Genomic DNA, 22,976 nt, shown 5'->3' on the forward strand with positions numbered 1-22,976 from the left:
AGTTCACACGAACATTTGGTATGTTCACAAGTTTTGGTGCGAACCGAACAGGGGGGTGTTCGGCTCATCCCTACTGCTTACTATTTCTTACATGTAGTATCTGTATTAGTATCCCCTTTTCAGGTATTTGTTTCTTTATTTTCTCTGAGAATCCTTTGAGCAACACACATCCTGTCCCTTGGTGGCTTCACGCAATCACTCCATTGTATCTATGGAGAAAACCATGGTTGTCACCCAAACTTTAAATATGTCTTCCTGTGTTTATCTCCTTTTCATGAGGCTAGGAGGTTTCGATAGTTTACAAAAGTTAAAAAAAATGCTGCCAGACTTAAATAAACTCATGCAGCCACATTACTGCTGCCTCTATTGGATGTATAGTAAAGATTTAACTCGGGTCAGATTTGGCCATCAGCAGAGATGGTCAACTTTATATAAGCTAAGATACTTGCCACTTAAAATAGTGCCTTGGAATGAACCATCCCCTGGCATGTGACCATGCCTGATGAAGGGGTCTACGTGGCTATGAAATATTGCTATTTGCTGTAACAGTGTGATTGCTGAATAAAGCTTTGGACCCAATTTTAAAGATCCATGCTGTGCTGGTTAAATTTTCACTTAGTCTCCTGAGATGTCTGCTGCCAGCTATAGTGTATCAGGTGACAGTCAAGTCTATGGCTTCCTGTAGAATGATTGCTAATGGAGCAGTGATGAATCTCCAGACTTGGAAGATGTTATCTTTGTCATCGTGTAGAATCATATTAATCTCATCAATCCTAACCTTACCCTACTAGCATATACTTTTATATCCAGTGATTTTACATTAATTTAGCCTAGTTGTACCGATACCTGTACACTTTTTTTCCTCCCTTAGTGAACATATTCAAATTTTCATAATCAGCGGCTAGGTAGTCTAATTAACCTGTCCAACAGTCTGTGTTAAAAACAGGGGTTTAGTTGGCCATCTCGTTGTGCACTTGTTTCTCTCCGCAACCCCAAATATAGGTGTTTGTTTACTACCAGAATTGGACAAGCGTGTGAGACTGTTGTAGAGACATTAGATTGTAAGGTCCTAGTATGTAAATACTGGAAATAATAGTTATATATGCAGTAGAAGGGACTTGTGAGTTGTGTTGTATGTCTAGGGAAGTGATGCTCTTGAACTAACCATGAAACTACACCCCTGTGCTAATCCTTTAATTTCCCAGTAATACAACTCATGATATGATTGCCATAAGAGTCTTATTTAAAGTATATCATGCTATAGAAATATGTAGCAGAACATTGTTTTATAAGGTGGGTCCCTCTAGAATGTATAGTCTATCAGTTAGGCGCCTGCAGAAGGGTGCTAGTGCTACAACATATTTATGAATGAAGCCTGCTACCACTGTTTGTAAACTTCATAGTGGAGCCATTGTCAGTGCTCCTAAAGCCTTGTATACACTACTAATAACAGCTCAGGTCGGAGCCACTGTACTAACAATGCAATGTTAGTACAGCGATCTCCCCTGCTGTGCTATTGTCTTCTTACAGGGGACAGCCATTGGATGAGAGCGCTGAGTGGGAGCCATTCAGCAGACCTTTTTTGGTAATGATCCTTAGACAAATGCAGGATCTTCGTCTGGCTTCTGTCGGAGGAGCTGCTGTTAGCACGGGCCGAATATGAGCTGGTTTCTATTGAACTGGCTGATGCTCTGCAACATTTAACCCTTGTGTACTAGGCTTAATACCCAGATCATGTCCTAGCTGCCAAATTGAGAGAAAGGCCCTCAGATTGCTTTTAGGTAAGAAGGTACAGTACGACCACTACCCCCAACTCCAGTACCTGTTGTGCCCCTGCATTGGCCCAGCCTGTGGGTCAGAGTGTTTGAACATTGTTTGTTTCATAAATTTAGGTTGTAAAATTCTCCACTGACATTATGTGACATCACTTGATAACCTAATCAAAATCTGAGGCCTTGTACACACGAGGAAACCGGTCGTGTGTACATTTTTGTCAAGGAAACTGTCGAGAAACTCAACGAGCCAAAAAGAGAACATGTTCTCTATTTCCTTGACGGGAATGGAGAAAATTGGCTTGTCAAGTTTCTTGACGGCTTCACAAGGAACTCGACGAGGAAAACGATGTGTTTCGCACGTCGAGTTTCTCGGTCGTGTGTACGAGGCCTGAGAGTTCTTATTTCTGCTGCTTAACTAAATATATAGGGATTGGTTTTCTAAAACTGGAGAGTACAAAACCTGGCGCAGCTGTGCATGGTAGGTAATCACCTTCATCTAGTTCAGGGGTCTCCAAATATTCTAAACAAAGGGCCGCTTTATTGTCCTTCAGACTCTAGAAGGGCCAGACTTTGGCCAGCGGGAGTGGACATTTTCCTGGCATCAGTGAAAGTAAGCATCTGGTATTAGGGGAGGAATAGTGCTCATAGGGAGGCCCCGTTAGTGGTGTCAGTGGGAGAAATGGTGCTCCATTGTCGGTGTCAGATGGCAAAATAGTGTCTCGTATTAGTGGTAGGGATAGTGCCCCAGGGGCCGAATAAAGGCAAGCAAGGGGTCGCATTCGGCCCTCAGGCCACAGTTTGGAGACCACTGATCTAGTTCAATTAAGCTTTGACCAAAAAAAAAAATGGAAGCTGATTGGTTTTTATGTAGAGCTGTTTTTGCACCCAGTTTTAGTAAATCAACCCCATATATTTACAAATCTGCACTTTCAATTTTGGGGTCTCTCCTCTCACAAAGTTGCCCTAGGCACTGGTTCACACACACGCATATATGTGTGCATTTTTGTCCCTAAAAGGCACGTTGCAATGCACTTCATATTGAATGTCAACACGTGTCGCAAGGCATGTAAACCTTTTCATCTGTTTCCATTTATTTTAATGCATTAAACAAAATAGCAAAGGTGTGAATGCAGCTGGCAAAAAAAAAAAAAACCCTGACTACCTCCATAATGTGAAGGTGGTAGATAGTGCTAATTATAGAGAACCACATGTTAATATGTCTCAAAGAATCATGAACATTTGCTGCTACCAATACATGGCTGAAATACCTTTGCTTTACTCTTGGTATAGTGAGAAAATTCATAAATGAATAATAACTGTGAAAGTAGGTCACATGTGTGGCTAACATTGTCATTACCATTTAGGAATAGAGCCTGCACTGCGGTACATTTGTGTTGCTGGCCTGTATATTCGTGTGTGCGTTCCCCGCCAGGAAAATAAGTGACATCCCTTTATCTACTGCTGAGTTTCATTAGGATGAAAGAGAATTCTCCATAGAGAAGGAACGAAAACAACTCACGTTTGCAGCAATAATTATTGGTGTGTCTCCTTAATAAAAAGGTGCTGTAGGCGAGTTAGTTATTACAGAGGTTTAACCAGCCTTGTTTAAATCCGACTCCACAATCACTGATGTAGAAGCACCACACATGAAGAATAGGAGACAGTATTCTATAGATAGGTTCTATCTTGCATGCATTCATTTACTCTCTCATAATACTGTTATTTTAGAAAATACGATTTTATTTCACTATATATACTTACCCTGATACATTTATGTTTTCTCCTTTGAAATAAGTAATTCTCTATATTGGTGGGAAGGTCATCAGAAAACACTGGACCCTGCTTTATAAAACGAACAGCAATTTCACAGCATTCTCATTATATGTACACCTTTTAGAACAAATGTATCACTGTGAGAGCCTCCACAATCTAATAAACACACCATAATGATAATACCACCATTGCAACATGTTATAAAAGGGAGAGGTTTCTTGAAACAATTCAAGATGAGACACTTCCAGGGCCAGAAGCTTGGTAGCAGTTGATGCTCCACGAATTACCTAATTCCTGATGTCCCCTTCTTTTTAGACATATCTTTAATGGCTAGATCTTTCTCATCTGTGTAATATCTAATGTAGTAACAACTGGCCAGGTTCTGCACTGCTGCCGAAAAGTCACACATACAAAATAGAGACTTTATAAATGCTCAATTGAAAAAAAAAAAGAGTGGTTCAGCCTATAGCAAATTAAATGTTTAATGTTTAAAGTAAATGTATATCCAGTCACAAAAATCTCATTATCCTTAAAGTGGATGTAAACCCACTCTCATCCTTTCTAAACGACTGCCATAGTGCTGATCTATAAGGATATAGCTCCATGATTTGAATACAGTATATCATCTAACTTGTCCTCACTGCAACATGAAGGTGCTTATGTATCTAACAAAGGACTCCAACCCACCTGATAGCCTTTTATCTAGATGAACATCCCTCAAGGTCATGACTACCATATACTTGCTCTCTTCGTCATTAAAACTGTCAAAACTACAGCCATCTGATGACATCAATCTAATGTCATTTGGGACTTAACACAATTTAAGTTCTCCAGGCAAGAAGTAAAATGAATCATTGAATTAACACAACCTAGGAAACATTATAATGAGGTTTACATCAGAAAATCCACATTGTTTACTGTAGGCTGGTCCTTGTATAATCCCGATGCACCAAGAACCACCATCACTGAAATTAACTAAAACTGGAGAGTTCAAAATCTGGTGCAGCTGTGCATGGTACCCAATCAGCTTCTAACTTCAGCTTTTTCAATTAAAGGGTTACTAAAGGAATTATTTTTCTTTAAAATAACAAACATGTCATACTTACCTCCACTGTGCAGTTCGTTTTGCACAGAGTGGCCCCGATCCACGTCTCCCTCGGCGGCCGTCTCTGACCCTCCCTGCAATTACTCACCACAGTCATGCGAGAGCTCGCATGGTGGTCAGTAATTGCGGCGCGCTCCCGTGATACAGCGAGTGGCCATAGTCGCTCACTGTATCATTCAGCCCCGCCCCTCGCTCGCCGCGTCACTGGATGTGATTGACAGCAGCGCCAGCCAATGGCTGAGCTGCTCTCAATCCATCCGCTCTAGCCAATCAGCGGCCAGGATGAGCGGCAAAGAGGATCTCGGGACTGCGCGCAGGACTTTCGAGGGGTCAGGAAAGTATAAGGGGGGCTGGGGGGGGGGGGGGGCGGCAGCATCAGATGTTTTTTCACCTTAATGCATAGATTGCATTAAGGTGAAATAACATTTTCCTTTACAACTCCTTTAAGCTTTGGCAATACAACCTGGAAGTTTATGGTTTCTGTGCAGAGCTGCACCATATTTTGTGTGCTCCAATTTTACTACATAAACCCCAATGATGATCCCAAAGCACACGACTGCCCAGATCACACTAAAGTGAAATACATCAATGCCTACAATAAAAACAGAGGCTGTGCTTTTCAAGGCTTGATTTTCAAGTTGGATACCATTGGACTTTCAAGATTCTTCTTAGAAATGTAACATTTTGTTTGGTTTAGCTTAGTGTCTTCACTGTGTTATGACTGCATTGGATAATGGCTAGACAAATCTGTATGTATTATACCACTTCTATCATATGATCCATTTGAAGCAAAGTCTAAAATCAATTGTTAGACATTAAGCAATGCAGGCAGGATGAGTCACCCTCTCATAACAAAGAAACGTTTTTCACACCTCCTGTTTAATGCCAGTAAGGGCTAAATTAGGAAGCTGTATTCTAAAATAACTCTTACTCATTTTCTGATGTCACTAATACTAATGCGACCATTCAAAAACATTGCTTTTATTATTTCAGCCCCGATAATATTGCATTGTTCTGTAATATTATGATAGTGGTACATTAATGAAGCATGTCTGATACATATGAACAGATTGATAGGCTTGTACCTCATAAATGACTTGAAATATGTCTAAAGCCTCGTACACACGACCGAGGAACTCGACGGGCGAAACACATCGTTTTGTTAGTCGAGTTCCTTGTTAGGCTGTCGAGGAACTCGACAAGACAAGTTTCTCAATTCTCGTCGAGGAAATGTAGAGAATTTGCTCTCTTTTTGACTCGTCGAGTTTCCTCAACAAAAATGTACACACGACCGGTTTCCTCGGCAAAAAAATATCTCCCAGCAAGTTTCTTGCTGGTTTTTGCCGAGAAACTTGCTCGTGTGTACGAGGCCTTAAGCATCTATACTGTAGCTATTGATGCAGCACCCTTTTTCTCCTACAAGTCAAAGTGCTAAGTACTTCTTGAAATAGGTATTGGGTATGACCCACGTAACCTAAAGTAAAACTGTCACAAATTTGGGCAATTCTAAATTAAATCTCCAGCCCCCCTCCCCCCAAAAAAATCTAAAGGTCAGCAGCTACAAATACTATAGCTGCTGACTTTTAATATTAGGAAACTTACCTGTCTAGGGATCCCGCGACATCGGCACCCCAGCCAATTTTTCAATCGGCTCCCGAGTGCTGCCACAGTCGTTCCTAGGAAGGGAAACCGGCAGTGAAGCCTTACGGCTTCATACCCTGTTACCTACTGCTCATGAGCGCAGCACGCTGTGCTTGCTGAATGGCCCAGTGGCGGTGGAAGGAGAAGGGAGGCTGAACTTCCGGAAGACCTCGCCTCAGCAAGGTCTACCGGAAGTGGGGATGAGTACATTTCAAAAACAGGTAGCCAATCCCCCCTCCCTACCGAAAGGTGCCAGTTGTGGCAGCGGAGGTAAAGGAAGCAAACAAGCAAAGCTTCCCCTTTTGGTTAGAGCCCTGCTTTAACACATGATAAATAAACCTAATCAAAGATGATCTTCAGGGAGGACGACTTGTCAAACTAATTAGTAGATCCAGGAATATAGGCAGATAACATCATGTGCAGAACTTTCCTGTAGAAGTCCTCTTTTTTTTATAGAATTTACTTTATTACATTTTTCCCTTGCAGTGTATATAGAGGCAAACTCAACAGGCAGCTGATTTAAGGTTATAACAATGTAAAGCTGTGTGTTTGTGGCAAGGGGGTAGCTTCAAATCCAGTGACCTATGATAGAACTTAATAACTCCATGTTTTTAGTAAGAGATCATTCTTAGAAATTATGCAGAGGTGGTGTAGTAGGATGCGTATTGTCCAAATGGTCAGCTAGAGCCAGTGGTCATCAACCCTCTGCTCAGGTCCCTCTAACAGGCCAGGTTTGCAAGATAACTGAAATACATCAGAGGTGATATAATTTGCTGCTCAGGTAAAGTATGCAGGTAAAATATGCAGGTAAAGGACCAGGCCCCTTTTTGCGATTCGGCACTGCGTCGCTTTAACTGACAATTGCGCGGACATGCAACGTGGCTCCCAAACAAAATTGGCGTCCTTTTTCCCCCACAAAATAGGGGATAGTTTTATTTGCATTTTTTTATTAATAATTTTTTTTTAACTACTAATGGCGGCGATCATCGATTTTTTTCGTGACTGCGACATTATGGCGGACACATCGGACAATTACCGTATTTATCGGCGTATACCGCGCACTATTTTGCCCTGAAAATCAGGGCAAAATCGTGGGTGCGCGGTATACGCCGATACCCGCTTTCCCGCCACGAGTTTGAATACTGTGCCGGCATATACCGAGCGCAGTACACTTGTGTATCTTCGGGCAGTCTCGGCGCCTCTCGCGCTGACGTCCTGAGCGTACAGGACGTCAGCGCGAGAGTTGCCGAGCCTGCCCGACGATACACGAGTGTACTGCGCTCGGTATATGTCGGCGCAGTATTTAAACTCGGCACGGGAAACGAGCGGGGAGGATGCCGGACCCGACGAAGAGGACACCCGAAGCCGCAGACGGACGTCGGACCCGACAAAGAGGACCCCCGGAAGCCGCAGAAGGACCCGTACCCGATGAAGAGGACACCCGAAGTCGCAGACGGACGCCGGACCCGACGAGGCCGCCGATGGACGCCGCGCAAGACACCAAAACTGTAAGTACAAAAAAAAATTTTTTCCACAGGATTCCGGGCAACTTTAGGTGTGCGCAGTATACGCGGGAGCGCGTTATACCGCGATAAATACGGTAATCAATGACAGCGTCACTGTGAAGAATGGGGAAGGTGTGTTTACACAGACCTCTCCCCGTTCTTCAGCTCCTGATACCGATCGCGGGTATCCGGCGGCGATCAGGTCTTTCGTGACACACGGCTGGGCACTTAAAGAGGACATACAGGTACGTGATTGTGCCCAGCCGTGCCATTCTGCCGACGTATATCGGCGTTAGGCGGTCCTTAAGTGGTTAAAGGGGGTGTATGACTTTGTTTTTTGTTTTTTTAATAACAAACATGTTATACTTACCTCCACTGTGCAGTTCATTTTGCACAGAGTGGCCCCGATCCTCGTCTTCTGGGGTCCCTCGGCAACTGTCTCGACTCCTCCCCACAAGAGCTAACCCCCTTAATGGGAAGCGCTCTCCCAAGGGGGTTAGCTTGTGGGCATGCTCCCGTAATACAGCCGGCGGCTATAGCTATAATTTTATTTTTCTCGTCGTGCTTTCTACTAAAAAGGTGTGCCTTAGAAATATAGGGAGAGATTTATAAGTATATAGGTGATATGAACAATGGCTACTGTATGTGCTAATGTGTTAGTAAACTATTCTTCCCTGAAGGTGGCACGTTCCACATTTAATTTGTTAAATGAGTGGTTTAAAGACATTTGACTTTTTTGAAGCCCCTTTTTTGAAACTGCGTCATTTCAGATGTTTGGAAATGTGTTGAGATGATAATCACATCTTGTGGTAGCAACTGCCCTTCTCCAGTCTACCTGAACCTAAGTTTCACATTACAGTTTGTTAGTTAGTTGTTAGTCTTATATGCAACAGTTTTCAAAAACCATGTGCCCTTTGCTTCTAAAGAAGCTGCCCACAAGCTGCAGTCTAAAACATTAGGTATGTTCAGTAAAGTAAAGTAAAGTAACATGCAAAAATAAACTTTCTAGTGCCTTACATAAGGAATGATGTTTTCTGAACAAACAATATCCAGAAGCAATGAATAAATCAGAAGCAGATTAAATGCCAAAATGTTTTTTTGCAAAACAGTTCAACCCACATAGCCAGTCAAGGCCCACATCATGCCAAGAAGTTCTTTGGCAGATTTGATTTCCTGGTAGAATGAACAAAAGTAGTTTAGTAACAAAAATAAATCATACAAAACTTTTCTAGAACAAACATTCCACATCTTTATGTTTTCATTGACCTAGTGCCTGATGTTTAGGAGTCAGTCCAAACACAAGTCTTGTGAGAATTGGTTTTGATCACATTGTATTGTATTACTGAAGGGTGTGAATTGTGGTCACAGAGATGATAAAGATGTCAGAGACTCAATGCATAGCTAAAGAAGGTGTAGAAATGCAGATACTCCCTGAGGCCTCGTACACACGACCGAGTTTCTCGGCAAAAACCAGCAAGAAACTTGCTGTTTTTTCTTTTTTTTTTGCCGAGGAAACCAGTCGTGTGTACATTTTTAGACGAGGAAACTGTCGAGGAACTCGTCGAGCCAAAAAGAGAACATGTTCTCTTTTTCCTCAACGGGAATGGAGAAAATTGGCACGTCAAGTTCCTCGACAGCCTAACAAGGAACTTGACGAGCAAAACGATGTGTTTCGCCCGTCGAGTTCCTCGGTCGTGTGTACGAGGCCTCACACCTCTCTCACACAGTGCATTTTTTGTCTGTCTCAACTTACTCGTATCGCCCCTGCTCTGGGATGGCTAGATTTAGTATATAGATTTGCTGTAGCTGGCTAAGCTACAGTAAATTTTTTCAGGTCTGTTCTGTCTTTCTCTAAACCAGGCGGTTGATTGCTCTTGTCTTCTGCTGGAAGAATGTTCCAGCAATAGTGTGGAGGGTCAATCACTGGAGTTATCTGACCTTAGCCAATCCCTGGGAGGCGAATCCAGAAGGTTTGGCTGAGTAGAAGATAAATATTTGGAAGGATCTTATTCTGTATGACAAGGCATGGTGTAATTTATTGTGAATGGCTCCTGCAATGCACCTATGTGCATTGGTGCACTGAGGTGCCATTCATTCTGAATGGAATTCTAGTATGCCTTTCCCCCAATGCAACTGAGCATTGTGGTGTGTTGCATTGATGAAAATAGTGCATGAATCCTTTTTGGCGTGCCTTGGTACATTAGGAAGCCCATTCAAATGAGCCCTTATCGAATATGACACAACACTACTGTCCACCCAGACAGCTTCGTTCGACTGACGCCCTGTTAGCGATTATTCAATCTAGTCGATCAGCTTCAAAAGGTGGCCGCCGGCTCCAAACACTGGGAAATTCTCTTTGGAACCAGCTCCCTCATCAGCTCCGAGCATCCTCCTCCTTTTATGGCCTTCCGTAAGGGCTTGAAAACACTTCTTTTTTCACAAGCCTACAGATAGACACTTGGCCTTCCAAGCCCTTAGTCGGACGCTGCCTTAATCCCAGGCTGCGGTCCATGGTCAGGGAGTAGGGATAGGCTTTTTGTGCCCTGACACCCCCCCCCCTTTTTTTTATATTTCTGTTTATTTCTTGAGTGTTCCCCTCTTTTACTTGGATGTCCTAGTTTCTTCTTTTTGCTCCTGGGATACCCCCAGCTTGTTAGTAAGTGCTTAGACGCGAGTTTCACAACTCGCATTCGGCACTCTATAAGTATTTATTCCAATCCAATCCAATCCAACATAATGCATGTTAACACTTGTGTGTTAATGCACCACAAATAAGTGAATGGGCCTTAATTCAGTAGACTTAGTCGAACAATATGGGTTAACAGAAAGTGAAACGACCGTAAGTGTATGTAGACAATATAGATTTCATACTCAAATCCAGGACAACAATGTTTTTAGATCTCATCTGTTTTGTCCATAGCTTGACAAGCCTCCAACAACTACAACTAGTATACTTTTAAATGAGGATTTGTATTTTAAATAATATTTAAAAACATTTTTATATTTTAGGCAACACAAATGACATGCCATCGGTACCCCAAAAGTATTACTGGCAATAATCTCTGCACATTGCTGTGCCAAGTTATGATAATTACAGCACACAGGTTTTAGAAATCATGGTAGACAAATTCAGGATGTGTACTAATGAGTTATTTTATGAAAAGGAAATCCACAACACGCTTTGTCAGTTTGCTGGAAAGCTTATGGGCCCATTGGGGTACTTGTGAGACTCTGTGTCTATATTAAGCTGCTTAATGGACATTTGTGCACTGGCCTAGTTTCAGGATAATTTTCACTCCGTGGAGGGAATGGATTGGAAAGCAGAATCTGCAGTGCTCTGATACCCTTCTCAAAAAAGAGCAAACATGCTTTATCTTCCCCTTATTGCTCTGTACTGCATCTGAACCAAGCAACAGTATATACACAATGAAAAGAGGCCTTCTTTTGTTTAGCAGTTTTTTTTGTTTATTTTCTCTTTATTAAATGTTCCAATTCCATATAACATTTAACTTTTCATTGACTTTTAATTGACATTTAAAAACACCTCCCTGATCACTTTCTTTATTTACTAAATGGTGGTTTCTTTGATTCTTCGAAAAGAAGAAGGGAGAGAGAAAAAAAAGAAAGAAAAAAAGCTGGGGGGGAGGGGCTAAAAGGGGGGCATCTGAGGAGGGGGAGGGAAAAAAGGGAGTGCTGTAATTATAAAGGATATATTCATATATCTATATTTAAAGTGGATGCAAACCCCCAAAAATATATATATATATATATCGATTTTTATTGTTTACTTATGTACTATAACCTTTTATCCGCAAGTGGAGTTTCCATCCCAATCTTTTTTTTCGTTATTGTGCTCATTAGACCTAAAAAAAAAAAAGACGGGAAAGACGGGCATACTTTAACATGGTGGAGTACTTTTACACCATATTAAAGGTGCCCCATCTTTGCGACGGAAATCTAACACTTGCGACGACGTAATGACGGGAAAAATCTTCGTGGATCGCCGTAACTCCTAATTTGCATACCCGATGCTGGTTTACGACGCGAACTCCCCCCAGCGGCGGCCGCGGTATTGCATCCTAAGATCCGATAGTGTAAGTCCATTACACCTGTCGGATCTTCTGGCTATCTATGCGTAACTGATTCTATGAATCAGTCACATAGATACTCTGAGAGATACGACGGAGTATCTGAGATACGACGGAGTATCTGAGATACGACGGAGTATCTGAGATACGACGGAGTATCTGAGATACGACGGAGTATCTGAGATACGACGGAGTATCTGAGATACGACGGAGTATCTGAGATACGACGGAGTATCTGAGATACTCCGTCGTATCTCCTTTGTGAATCTGGCCCTAAGTGCTTGTGGGCTTTACAATGCCCACAAGCAAAATGACAACGGTGTGGACATAGTTTTATAAACTATCTTTTTTGAATAACTATGCGGAGCGGCGGCGGATTGTAAAATAGTAAGTGACCGGATTTATATTATAAAAACGCATGATGAAAGGACATACATTTAAAAAATGCTAATTGTGGTTGGAACCCCGCTTTAACACCTATTTTATGTATGCAATTTTTGTAAACAATGGAAAAACTCAATATAATTAATGTGTAAACACAAATCTATATACAGTTTGAGAATATCTTTAAAATTGCTATAAAGGCAATTTTAGAAGGCCATAATTATGTTTGCTATCCCATAAAATAGCCAAGAATGACCTGAATTTGTGTTTCACCAGTAAATTACTATGTTAAATAAACTTGGTACACATGTATTTTTTGTTATTGCTGTTTTTAAAAAATCTGGCAGAAATGTAATCATGGAAGATGATTTTCCTCCATGGAATTAATTGGGCAACTGAGTATCATTTTGTCATTAAAATAACAATCCTAATAGAGTTGAAAATATACTCAAGCACTTCATTGCATTGGCTGAATGCACCAATCAGTATTTGAGGTGTATTTGAGAAGCCTCTGCAATATAATTGAAAATCTGATGTATGCCTTCACCGCTAAATTGTTTGTAATTAAGCAGCGGATGGATGATCTTTAAGTTAGAATTAGCAATACGAGACAGGGAGACTATTAAATACAGGGGGAGAAACACTTGTTTCATTTCTGTAGCATTACCTGTTGAATTGTAATGGAGTTTGACCAAACACTTAAATTGTTTCTATCTAAAAGAAAGACTATAAACTTTTATAATGTGCATTCTATTATAGAGCTCCCATGAAAGGCTCTTACATGTGTCTTTGGCATGGATTCAGAACTGTTAATTACATTCACAAAAATAGCGTGACCTAATTGTTAGAGCTAGGGAGGGCTGTATGCATGTTACTGGGACCTGGTGAAACATTAGAATGTAGGCTTGAACTTAAATTTTATCTTGTGTAAAATAACACATGTAAAAAAAAGTCATAGTAAAACTACAAGGTCAAATCCTGACGATTCTCAAGTGAACACTATTTTTCTAAAACATTTTCTAGTTTCAGAGCTTTTATTGACTAGTGACTCAACTACTGCTTGTAGAATCATTTTGAAACCTGGGCTATGAAAAGTATTTTCTGGAGTGGACACTTGGCAAAGTTTGAACTATGTTTGAGGGTGGAATTGCTTGCTGATTTAAAGCAAATCTGTCATATAATAAAACATGCAAAACTAACACTAGGGGCCAGATTCACATAGAATCCGCGGCGGCGTAGCGTAAGCCATTTACACTACGCCGCCGCAACTTACTGGAGCAAGTGCCGTATTCTCAAAGCACTTGCTCCGTAATTTGCGGCGGCGTAGTGTAAAAGCCCCGGCGTAAGGCCGCGTAATTCAAAGGGGGCGGCTTGTATTTAAATTAAGCGCGCCCCCGCGCCGATCGAACTGCGCATGCGCCGGCCGTAAAAATAGCCCAGTGCGCATGCTCCAACTCACATCGGAAAACGTCAATGAAGCCGACGTGAGCGTCATTTTCGCAAATCCCTATTTGCGAACGACTTAGGAAAACAACGTAAAAAATTCAAATTTCGTCGCGGGAACGACGGCCATACTTAACATTGGCTGCGCCTCATAGAAGCAGGGGTAACTATACGCCAGGAAAACCCTTACGTAAACGGCGTAAAGTGACTGCGTCGGGCCCGTGTACGTTCGTGAATTGGCGTATCTCGCTGATTTATATATTCTCTGCGTAAATCAGCGAGAACGCCCCCAGCGGCCACTTTAAAATTGCAGTTAAAAACCGACGGTGTAACACAGTTACACCTGTCGGATCTTAGGCATAGCTATGCGTAACTGATTCTATGAATCAGTCGCATAGATACGACCGACGCAACTCTGAGATACGACGGCGTATCAGGAGATACACCGTCGTATCTCTATGTGAATCTGGCCCTCGATCTTGAGAACATATACTACATGAAGCCTCCTGGTACCCTAAAGGGGTTGTAAAGGTACACTTTTTTTTCCTAACTAGCTTCCTTTACCTTAGTGCAGTCCTGCTTCACTTACCTCATCCTTTCATTTTGCTTTTAAATGTCCTTATTTCTTCTTCTGAGAAATCCTCACTTCCTGTTCTTCTGTCTGTAACTCCACACAGTAATGCAAGGCTTTCTCCCTGGTGTGGAGTATCGTGCTCGCCCCCTCCTTTGGACTACAGGAGAGGCAGGACGCTTTCTACGTTGTAGATAGAGAAAGGAGCTGTGTGTTAGTGGGCGTCCTGACTCTCCTGTAGTCCAAGGGGGGGGGGGTGAGCACGACACTCCACACCAGGGAGAAAGCCTTGCATTACTGTGTGGAGTTACAGACAGAAGAACAGGAAGTGAGGATTTCTCAGAATAAATAAGGACATTTAAAAGCAAAATCGAAGGATGAGGTAAGTGAAGGAGGACTGCACTAAGGTAAAGGTAAAAAAAATATATACCTTTACAACCCCTTTAAATTGTAATCTTCTTTGGTGCTGCCTGGGTGACCCAACATACTAGTATGCTCATCAAGCACATGTCCATCCACAGTAATACATGCAGGGGTCTTAATATTAAATAAAAGGGTGCTTACATTGCATTATGGGTACCAGAGGGGTCTTGCACATAATTTAAGTCACAATGTGCTCAAGAATTTGAGGGTTCCCAGGCCATATCAGAGAACATTTTCTTATAATTTTTTCACAACAGTTACATTATGGTGGAAGGTGAATAATGGATGGAATAGAAGAAGTGTAACAAGCCAGTTGCATAGCTACTTCTTTTTTTGGATAGCTGTGATTTATGTTTCCTTGAGGCTCCTTCTGTACTTCTTTATTCAGATGGAGTCAGTTTCCTGCTAGATACCGGTAAGTTAGAACCGTACTTTTTCCCAGACATAAATAAGACTCAGGTCTGGTCATAATGGCAGTGATGCCCAAAATTCACTGGAGCCCCCCCCCCCCAAAAAAAAGGTGCCAAATGTGTAAGGCGGTATGAGGCAGACAAGCGGAGCTCCCCTTTTGGGTGGAGCTCCGCTTTAATGTGAACCTTATTTTACTTCAAATGTCAGCAAAACAGCAACCATATATGTATAACATCTAAAGATGCTTGATCACGTAGTTCCATCTTTGTAGAGTGCCATAGGTGGCATAAACATAAGGAGTTCTTATATGTAAATAATGATTTCTGTTCATGAAATAGTGTTTTGCATCGCCTCACGTCACCTCTCTCCATATTGCTCAGTGCAGAAGGAGATGGGGCCAAACACAACTTCAGAAATTCAAGTCCCATCAGTGATTTTCAGGGAGCTATATATAGATATACAACTACATGTCTGGTGACAAAAGATGCTTAAAAAGGCACTACTATGGCAACCAAGACCTGCCTTTGTAGAGTTCTCTTTCTCTCTATTCAAGTGTGGGGAGAATGTCCTAATTGTAATGATGGTGGAGTGCCCTAAAGGCCCATCCACTTCACAAACTCAAATCTCACATATGTTTAGCTTGGTCAATGGCCATCTAATAATTACAATTCTCCAGATTTCATACATCACCAGTGATTATTAGGCCCTTCTTGAGCTGTATGAGGCCGTATATTTCTGGAAAAACTTCCTGTAAACAGGTTCTAACATTTTCACATTCCTATATGGACAGGCTAAACATCCAAAGTACCACACTATCAGAATCAGGCCCTCGTACACACGACCGCGAAACTCGACGGGCGAAACACATCGTTTTCCTCGTCGAGTTTCTTGTTAGGCTGTCGAGGAACTTGACAAGCCAATTTTCTCCATTCCCTTCAAGGAAATGGAGAACTGGCTCTCTTTTTGGCTCGTCGAGTTTCTCGACAGTTTCCTCGACGAAAATGTACACACGACCGGTTTCCTCGGCAAAAAAAATTCTCCCAGCAAGTTTCTTGCTGGTTTTTGCAGAGAAACTCGGTCGTGTGTACGAGGCCTCAGGAGTAGATTATGATGGGTGCCCACCTTCAAACAAGTATGGGCAGATATCGTCCCTCCTGTTGTTTTTATAGAGATATTGGCCTTTCTGTGGCCAATTCAGCATAAGTTAGCTTGCTCAGGCAAAATTCAGTCAAGCTGACCTTCTATCAACCAGGTTGCCATAAGGTAGATGTACAAAACAAAAATGTACTTTGGATTTACGTACATAGTTTTTTTCAGTTATGGCTATCTCAGGACTGCATACCATTCAAGAAAGAGATACAATGCAAGAGAGAACAAATAGTTAGCTGTTAATAACATACACTATATAATAAATGAAAGGTTAATTCCACTGTGGTATAAAAAAACGTACTGTGATCTTACGTTAATTCATTTTCTATCAGACTATATATTGGAGAGAGAAAATCTGATTCATAATGTGCTTCTCACAATTGCAAATCACATTCATTATTCATCTAATCGGATCAGAATGAACTGCCAAAAACTGCTTTGCATTGTCTTTTTTGGCATAACACCATGTGCACATAATGTGCCATACAGCATATTTATGTTTCAGTAGGTTGCAGTTTACGCGCTGAGAACATTTAATAGATTCCCTTTTTAAAAAGTTCATCAGTGCAAAATTAGTGAACGCGTTGTTTTAGATGCTGGTGTACAGAGAAGGGGGTACAAAGGAAGGATTTGTCTGGCCATGGCTTCCCCATGCGTGGAAGTACAACTTCCTAAATGCAAGCATTTTCTGGAAGCTACTGCTGGTGATTAACATGCACAAAAGGCCCTTTCTTTGGCACATAAATTAATTTGGGGAGGAGACAGCCTGGTTATGAAACACAAAGACATGAAAATGCTCATTACTCTAGCTATTCCTGGACGCAGAGAAAACACATTAATGGGGTCATCTGAAGACTAAAATTCAGGGTTAAGTAACTTTAAAGAGCTGGAAATTGAACATAAAGAGGAACAGTTACTTTAGATGTTACAAGTGTATATGAGCAGTGCAGACAATAGAAGCGATCCACAATGTTGAAGAAGAGGATTATTAGTAATTTAATGTAGTTAGAATTTTTGTGTTTTCTGTATAAACTGTGAGACCCGGGGTAGAGATCCATCTATAAATGTTATATGAAATAAGAAAAAGTCTGGGGCTGATTTTAAAGCTGCATTCCACACGGATGTAAAAATACACGCAGTTAGGTATTTATTAAAAATGCATGTCATTTTAAATAAAACTAGTTTAACTGCTTGCCGACTGCATCGCGAGGATTTACTAATCGGCTCTTCTGCTAGCTACGAGATTTGGCACTTCCGGGTTAGGGTGCGTGCGCCGCTGGCGGCTGCCGGTGCACCGATTCTGCTGTAATTTGTCACAGCAAAAGCCGATCAGCGGATGCTAGTGAATGGATGTCTGCTGGCACCCACCGATCATCGGGAAAACACACAGAATGGAGCTTTGCCTGTGTAAACAAGGCAAAGTTTTGTTCTGACAGGGGAAAGGGGTGGATTTTCTTTCCCTGTGAAAGCACCTCACATAAACACTGGTTTGACACACATTTAACCCCTTGATCTCCCTAGCTGTCCAAACACAAACTGGGGGCACAAATATGTGATGAGCTTCCATAGAGAAAAGCCTGGTCACTAGATCATTGTGCTCTCTGGTAGGAAGGGTGACCACGTGTCCCAGTATGCCCGGGACAGTTCCGCATTTTGCAGGTATGTCCTGGGCACCTTCATTCGAGGACAATACAGTGTCCCGGAATGAAACTGACACAGCCACCCCCCAAGCCGAACTAATGCCCCCAAAAAAGGCCGCCACATCACCGCTTTACTCACTGACAGTACTTGTCCTGGCCGGGAATGCCTGGAGGAGCACAGTCCCCGCCCCCTGCTTGTGATTGGAGCAATCATAAATCCTGCTCTCTTGTGTCCAATAACTGATTCGTTACAGCACAAACTGATTTTTGGGAAGGGGGGGGTGTCCCTGAATGGTAGTTTGGAAATGTGGTCACCCTACTGGTGGGGATGTGGAAATGTCAGGAAATACAAATCCTTTGGTAGGTAAAACAGCTCCCTTATGTGTAAGATAATGATGTATTTAGAGGTCAACTTTAACAGAGTAGCTATATGTATAAAAGACACAAATAGTTGACGCAAGCAGTTTAACCACTTCCAGACCTGCGCACGACGATGTACGTCCTATTTTTAAAGACGGATATCTCGGTAACGGCAGCAGCTGCTGTCACAACCGAGGTATCCATCTTTAGTGTGCGCGGTCTGGAATCCGATAATGGCGGTCTCCGCGGCGGATTCACCGCGAGATCGCCGTTATCGGTGGCGGGAGAGGGCCCCCCCCCCTCCCACCGCTCTCCCGCGCCCTCCGCCACTTACCGGAGCCGTCGGTAGCGGCGGAGGCGATCGGATGCTGTCGGCTGGTGAGCGGGGACGAGACTGAAGGAAAAATCTCCTTCGCCCGTCCCCATAGCTCGGCTGGGCGGAAGTGACGTCAAAACGTCAGTCCCGCCCAGCCTCTTAAAGAGACAAATTTTTTTTTTGGTCATTTGAAAAAATGACATTTTTTATTTTTTTTCTATTTTTTGCATTTAAGCCCAAATATGAGATCTGAGGTCTTTTTGACCCCAGATCTCATATTTAAGAGGACCTGTCATGCTTTTTTCTATTACAAGGGATGTTTACATTCCTTGTAATAGGAATAAAAGTGATAATTTTTTTTTTTCAGTGTTAAAAATTCTAAAATAAATAAAAATAAATGCGAAAAGCAAAAAAAAAATTTTTTAAAGCGTCCCGACGAGCTCGCGCGTAGAAGCGAACGCATACGCGAGTAGCGCCGACATATGAAAACGGTATTTAAACCACACAAGTGAGGTATCGCCGCGATCGTTAGAGCAAGAGCAATAATTTGAGCCTTAGGCCTACTCTGTAACTCAAAAAATGCAACCTGTAGAATTTTTTAAACGTCGCCTATCAAGATTTTTAAGGGTAAAAGTTTGACGCCATGCCACGAGCGGGCGCAATTTTTAAGCGTGACATGTTGGGCATCATTTTACTCGGCGTAACATTATCTTTCAAAATATATAAAACAATTGGGCCAAATTTATTGTTGTCTTATTTTTTAATTCAAAAAAGTGAATTTTTTCCAAAAAAAGTGCGCTTGTAAGACCGCTGCGCAAATACGGTGTGACAAAAAGTATTGGAATGACCACTATTTTATTCTCTAGGGTGTTAGAAAAAAAAATATATATAATGTTTGGGGGTTTTAAGTAATTTTCTAGCAGAAAAAAATGTTTTAGTCTTGCAAACACCGAATCTGAAAAACACCTAAGGTCTGGAAGTGGTTAAGTTCCTGTATTTTCATCTTCGAACTTCAGCTTGTTCAGTTCAGCTTTGACAATAAAACCTAGAAACTGATTGGTTACTATATAATTCTGTGTGCACCAGTTTTAGTAAATATCCCTAATATGTTATTTGTTTCCAGTCTACGGACAGGCTGTATTGTTTAAAATAAGGGCAAGGTCTCAAAATGGCTCCTTTTGATACATCACAAGTGCTTTTGCATTCAAAAGACACAGTCCTTTGTAATTATTGTAAAAATGTAATATAAAGCTGCATAAAATAACTTTATCTGTGATAATGTCTTTTTTGATGTGTACCTGGACTTTGAGCTGAATATTTTCTTCTATCCTAGTGTTACTTTCCTGATCACCAATAACAAGCTCAAACATTGGTCAGTTATCCACATCAATAACAGCTAGAGGTCTATGTACAAATAAATGTGTTCACCCAATCTTCATAGAACTTTCACCCAGGATTTAAACATTTTCCCCAGTTAAATACAATTAGAAAACTGTAGGAATCTTAGGTGCAAACATTTATAAATAGACCCCTTAATGTAAGGGACCGCTGTGGAAGAACGGGCGACACTTCAATGACATCACAAAAAAACAGTAGGCTTATTGATGGTCAGCACACACCATCCCTTCACCATAGGTCTTCCCATCTGGGTTTAGCCATAGAGAATAGCTGGTGAGCTTTGACGTGGTGAGGTTTGAGGAAACCTTACTGTCATGCCGCATACACACGATCGGTCCATCCGATGAGAACGGTCTGATGGACCGTTTTCATTGCTTAACCGATGAAGCTGACTGATGGTCCGTCGCGCCTACACACCATCGGATAAAAAAAACGATCGTGTCAGAACGCGGTGACGTAAAACACAACGACGTGCTGAAAAAAAACGAAGTTCAATGCTTCCAAGCATGCGTCGACTTGATTCTGAGCATGCGCGGATTTTTAACCGATGGTCGTGCCTACTAACGATCGTTTTTTTTCTATCGGTTAGGTATCCATCGGTTAAATTTAAAACAAGATTGCTTTTTTTTAACCTATGGATAAATAACCGATGGGGCCCACACACGATCGGTTTGGTCCGATGAAAACGGTCCATCAGACCGTTCTCATCGGTTTGACCGATCGTGTGTACGCGGCATAAGATGTTTAAGGTAGAGGAGTTGGGGTTATTTATGCAGTTATTTTAGTAAAATGTGTTTATAGGATATTTAGATTGCTACTCACTTTGGCTTATTTTGTGCAACTGTGTTTAAAATATAGAATGTATTGTTTTATGCATCTTTATTTATTTTAATCATCCAACAGAAATGTATGCAAACTAGGGTTAAAAATGCATGAACTTGTAAATTCACAAGTTTGCTTATGGTCTCATAAGAGAAATAAAAGGGCTTTATTTAAGAGTTAACTGCATGAAAAGGCTGTACAGTGGAACCTCGGATTGCGAGTAACGCAGTTAACGAGCGTTTCGCAATGCGAGCACTGTATTTTAAAATATTCTAACGCGATTTGCGAGTGTTGTCTCGCAAAATTAGCAGGATTCAGTGTGCAGTGCCGCATTTGGCCTGAGGTGGGGGGGCGCCGGAGCCGAACAGCACTGATCGGCGCCGTTCGGAAATGTATGGAAGGGCCCGAGGACAGCTCGGCTGACTTTGGCAAACCTCGGAAAGTGAGTCTTTCTGAGGTTTGCCGAGGTCAGCCGAACTGTCCTTTCCGGCTGTTTCCGAGGCTCTCTGGTGCCCCCTGCGCCTCTGGCCGCATGCGGTATTGCATGCCATTGAAGTCAATGTGGAAGTTATTTCCGTTTCCATTGACTTTAATGGGAAAACTCGCTTTGATATGCAAGTACTTTGGATTACGAGCATTCTCCTGGAACGGATTATGCTCGTAATCCGAGGTTCCACTGTACATCTCTCCTCCAATACAAATGAGTACCTCTGAACAAGGAAGAAAATGTATGCGGCTTAACTGTAGATACCATAATAAGCTCTGTATAATGCATTGTATTGAAGAATGCCAATAGCTGAGGTATAAATAGTAATGTGAAAGCTGTATGTAAAATCCTATTTATTTTTGGACATATGATTAATGTTATTCATCATGTATTTAAAGTGATGAAGTGGTCACCTAAAAATTATAAACCTAAAGCATTCTATTATGAAAATACCACTAGGTACGAAGGTGGAGAGCTTTTACCTCCCACTTCTGTTCCCATACCTCAATATTTAGGCATACAAATGATGGGTTGACTTACTGGCCAATAGTTAAGTGGAGAGGCTGGTCTCTGGTCCTCAACCTCAATGCCCACAGATTCACTTTAAATTAGCTTCATTCGATTTAGTCTTACGTTTTATCTTGCCAGGAATACATTTAGGCTCATAAATTATGATTGACAGGATCTTGAACTAGAACTTTATTTAGTTTGGCCATCAGCTGTCTATGTATTCATCTTGAAAGTAGAACAGACTGGAGTATCTTGCTTAAAGATGCAGTTTATTCTACTTATATTTTGCTTTCCTGGGTTCCTTATTTCCCCTTCATCAACATACTAATGACATTTAACCACTTCAACCCCAGACCATTTGGGTGGTCAAAGACCAGGCCACTTTTTGCGATTTGGCACTGTGTTGATTTAACTGACAATTGCGTGGTCGTGCGACGTGGCTCCCAAACAAAATTGACGTCCGTTTTCCCCACAAATAGAGCTTTCTTTTGGTGGTCTTTGATCACCTCTGCAGTTTTTATTTTTTGCGCTATAAACAAAAATATAGCAACAATTTTGAAAAAAAAACAATGGGCCAAATCCTCAAAAAACCTGCCTAACTTAACTTTTCACATTTAAGTTACACTGACTTAAAATTTCAACCTAAGTGCCCGATCCACAAAGCACTTACCTAGAAATTTCAGGCCGTGTAACTTAAATGTCTCCGGCCGTACTGCGCATGCTCGTGACGTCATTTTCCCGATGGGCAGCGCGCGAAATTACGTTACGTTGGGCTTTGTGGATTGCGACGGGACAATAAAGTTGCGTCGGGTAAAAAAAAAGTTACGCGCCGGGAAAAAAAATTCAAATTTAAAAAAAAATCGCGGTGATCGAAAAAAAGGTCTGTTTTTACAAGGTGTAACTAGTTTACACTTTGTAAAAGCAGAACTAATTTTACGTATGCAAACGTAAACTTACGCAGAAAACACAAAGCTGTAAAGCTTTGTGGATCTCAGTAAGTCCTCATTTGCATACGCAAAGCGGCATTTCGACACAAAATGCCCCCAGCGGCGGATGCGGTACTGCATCCTAAGATCCGACAGTGTAAGTCTCTTACAGATGTCGGATCTTCTGCCTATCTTTGGAAAACTGCTTCTGAGGATCAGTTCCAAAGATATGCACAGGGATACGCAGGC

The 22,976-nt window shown here is 41.7% G+C and overlaps 1 protein-coding gene across 9 annotated transcripts in view; it reads left to right on the plus strand.

Annotated features, from left to right (window-relative positions):
- The window catches only part of NCAM1 (neural cell adhesion molecule 1), a 392,974-nt gene that overhangs the window by 85,288 nt on the left and 284,710 nt on the right, over window positions 1-22,976 (plus strand). The window lies entirely within an intron of this gene.

This window comes from Rana temporaria, chromosome 10, assembly GCF_905171775.1.
Source record: "Rana temporaria chromosome 10, aRanTem1.1, whole genome shotgun sequence".
Taxonomy (NCBI): domain Eukaryota; kingdom Metazoa; phylum Chordata; class Amphibia; order Anura; family Ranidae; genus Rana; species Rana temporaria.